Source organism: Octodon degus, unplaced genomic scaffold, assembly GCF_000260255.1.
Source record: "Octodon degus isolate 3935 unplaced genomic scaffold, OctDeg1.0 scaffold00181, whole genome shotgun sequence".
Taxonomy (NCBI): domain Eukaryota; kingdom Metazoa; phylum Chordata; class Mammalia; order Rodentia; family Octodontidae; genus Octodon; species Octodon degus.
Genome location: NW_004524757.1, coordinates 2,195,559 through 2,199,417, shown reverse-complemented (window position 1 = coordinate 2,199,417; position 3,859 = coordinate 2,195,559). Strand labels below are relative to the sequence as shown.

The 3,859-nt window shown below is 37.8% G+C and overlaps 1 non-coding gene across 1 annotated transcript; it reads right to left on the bottom strand.

Annotated features, from left to right (window-relative positions):
• Positions 1-2,153: 2,153 nt before the first annotated feature.
• LOC111813311 lies at positions 2,154-2,276 on the bottom strand. Its single transcript, XR_002818608.1, has one exon. It is a non-coding gene; the product is annotated as a U6atac minor spliceosomal RNA (small nuclear RNA).
• Between the last annotated feature and the right edge of the window lie 1,583 nt (positions 2,277-3,859).

Here is a 3,859-nt window from a genome sequence, read left to right as displayed (position 1 = left end):
AGTTCATGCACATGAAATTGTATCATGTTCACTTTACAGATGAAAGAACTAAAGCTTAGAAAGTTGAACGCCCAGCCCCTAACACTTTAAAAAGTGAAGTTTATATTATACCTACATGTCTCTAACATCTGTATTTTTATTTTATTAGCATATATTTGCAATACATAATGAATTCATTCATCATGGAGAGTAGTTATATGTGACCAAACATCTATATTCTTATTGGCTAATCTCTCTCTTAAAATGCATAGCAAATTGTTCATCCTCTATTACCCTTTCTGCATCTCTCCATTTCATCCAGTCCCTCATCTCTCTCCTTACCAAAGCAGAGGTTTGAATAGCAAAAGGAAAAGGAAGCAGTCAATATACCAATACATCCAGGCTTCACAGCACTAGAGCACTAGTATGCACACTCCACCAGAATCTGATACCAGCAAGACCTTCAGAAAGGTCTTCCCAGGAAGATATATGGAACCAAAGTGGACACCAGTGATGGCTGGAGATCATACTAGATGACAGTAGAGCTCTTTGCCCATCCTCATTGTGGGCCAACTTCTGAGAGACCAAAGCCATAGACATTCTTCCAGGAAAAAGTGGTCGCAAGGAATTAAAAGAATATCAGTTACTAGGGTTGGTTATAAGGTTATCAGGAGGGTCTTGGAAAAATCCTATTGTGAAGCAATATTTGGGATCCATTTTTCATACATGCCTCAGGAGTCCTTCGGAAGTTTTGGGCCTCTGTATTATCAAATGACTCCAAAGTGCTAGTGAAACAAGACTCTGGTCTAACACTGGTGGTGGCTCCACGCCTGGCCTCCCTTCCACCACTCACCAACAACTCCATTTCTCATAGTCTGTTAGGCCAACTGTTTTCTTGGGACAGGAAGACTGAGGGTTCTAACATACAATACCACCTGTAACTCCCAGTGGAAACTTTACATATTTCCTGTGGAGCTTCTATTGTCTTAAACTAAATTCAGACTAGTTTTCTTTAAAATGCCATTGTTAAGGAATATTCTTCAGTGAAGGCTTCTCATTTCCCTGCAGTCCTCAAGTACTGGGACCAAAGAATAAGTCACTTTTTGTCTTGCTCCTCAAGGTAGCCTTCCTAAATTCTCCTTATGCTCCCTTCCTGCATTGCTGAAACCCATACCATCTGACAAGTCTGTCCTCTTCAGATCATCTACATTGTTAATTTAACAATTTGGGCATCTACTCCAGGCTATGGGTTTCACCCCACTGCCCCAAGTAAACCTCATGACTGCCAACGATTACTCCCCATGAAGCCTTATACACCTTTCCTTAGGGCTCACAATCAGTGGTTTTATGCCCCAAGAATCTGGGCTGATCTAGCTCTGAAATCTATTTTGATCAAAAATCCATGGGGGTGGGGCAATAATGTCAGCCTTGCAGGCCAAGTACAATGAATGGGCCATGTAAATGGCAGTGTGCAAACACAGTGAATGGTGTGGAGAACCTGGTTGGAACACTCAAGGAAAGCCTCAGAGAAGAGCTGAGAAGCAAACCCAAAAGTGCAATACAACCTTCAGAAGTGGAGTAAAGAGGAGAAGCACTGTATTCAAAAGGTGTGAAAGGTGGGAAGGTCTGTGTGTTCCCATTACATCATGGGAAATATGAATGTGGATCTGCATGGTAATTAGCAAAAGATAGTCTTTGAAACATATGTAGGGCCAGGCCAAACCGCAAGGAGAGTTGTATACTTTGGGAGGGACATAAGCGTCTTCTGAAGAAATGAGAGTTAAACTACTTAAGAGTTTTTAAAAGGAAACATAAGATTTGTACTTTTGAAAGCTCACTGGGACAGCATTGTGACAGACAGATTTTAGGGGGACAAGCCAGGAGGCAGGAAGACCAGCAAGAAAAGAGTTAATCCTCTAGGTGACAGAGGATAGGGCTTTTGTTGGATAAATGGAACCCATTCAAAACATACTTAAGAAACAATTCAGTGAGGTGAATAACCACAAAATTAATGTGCTCAAATCAATAGGTATTCCACGTACAAATAATAACCGTTAAGATCATATGATTAGAGAGAAAACTATCATATTAGCCACACAAAGGATAAAAATGCAAGAGATAACCTTTCATAAATCTTTGGAATTACTATCTTGAATAATCCTATGAAAAAATCTATAAAACTCTTTAAAAAAGATAAAAAGTAGGTGGCAATGCCTTAACATATGCATGTTGTCAGGCTCGAGGGCCTCTTCCATCATTACAAGGGAGTGCTAACCTTCTCTCTTTTCATACAATACAAAGGCTCAAGTCAACAACTTCTGACTTTGCCAGTCCTATGGATAACCCACTACTATTATGGACTACCTGACTATATTGGATTATTTTGCTGAATTCAAGCACCTACAATATTTAAATGGCAATGGAATACCCATCTCTGACAAAACTAAACAAAAAGGGGGATACAAATGAAGGACTATTTTGTATCTGTATATAGAAAATAGTTAGGCTAGATAGACAGCTACTTTCTCTTAATTCAATGAGAAGAAAGATTTGTACTAATAACGTTTGCACAGGATATCATGTCTGCATCTTGTACAATGAATAACCACTACGAACACAACAATGTGCAATGTATTCATTATTGAAACTGTCCTACTAATCGGTTTTGAAACTGCCTCATTGCTATTTATTTCTCAATAAAGTTATTAAAAAATAAAAAAGATAAAAAGAATTCTTGATTTAATGGAGAAATGTACCTTTACTTTTAGATCACAAAGGTACAATAGTGTAAATATATCAGTTCTCCATGTATTAATCTATAAATATGTTGTAATCTCAATTAAAATTCTAGTAGGAGTTTTGAAAAACATGTGTAGAAACATGTCTAAAACTTATTCTAGAAGAACAAGGGTGTAAGACAATACACTTCAGTGGTTCAAAGCATGTGCTTTTCAGTTTGAAGCACTAATTGTGAATCATGACACTCCTCCCCTACATCCCTCCCACCAACTTACTGAAGTTTAGCAAATTTCTAAGCTTCTCTGTCCCTCAGTTCTCATGTGTAAAGTGGAGGTGAGAGCTGATATGTCCTAGAGTGGTTATAAGAATTAAGAAAGGTAATTCATATAAATAGAGCATACAGCCTCACACATGTAAAGTATTAAATAAGTACCAGTTATCATTATTACTAAAGGAATGAATACATTGGATTGAACCACATAAAATTGTCCTATCTGTAGGTAAAAATGGTCAAATATTGGCAACTGTATGTAATAATCTGATATAAATCAACATATGCTAAAAATGTAGGGCTGGAGAGATAGCTCAGTGACATAAGTGCCTGCCTGGCAGACACAAGGTTCTGAGTTCAATCACAGGTACAAAATTAACAATAAAAATAAAAATAATTAAAATTAAAATTTAATATTCCCAATAGATAAATAATTCTATAATATAGAAAAATTCTAAACAGAAAATGAGCAAATAGGGCCAGCCATATATCTTGGTGGATTAAAGTGCCTGCAAGCAGGCACAGGGGCTGGAGGTTCGATTCCTGGACTGCCATGCCAGCCCTGCCCCTGAGGTGCTCTGAGAAGACAACTGAGACTGGGTGTGGTGGTGTGAGCCTGTAATCCCAGCTCTTGGAAGGCTGTAAATAGGTGGATCACTACTAGCCCAATCTAGTAATGAGACCCTGAACACCCTGTAGACCCTTCCCTAAAGTACAAAAAAAGAAAAAACAAAATGAGTAAATAATACAAGTAGGCAATATATACTTGAAATAAGCAATGAATGTATAGAAACAGTTCTATATTACCAACTATGAAATACAGAATTTAAAATAATTAGGAGGTATCATTTTGTACTTGCACTGGCAATA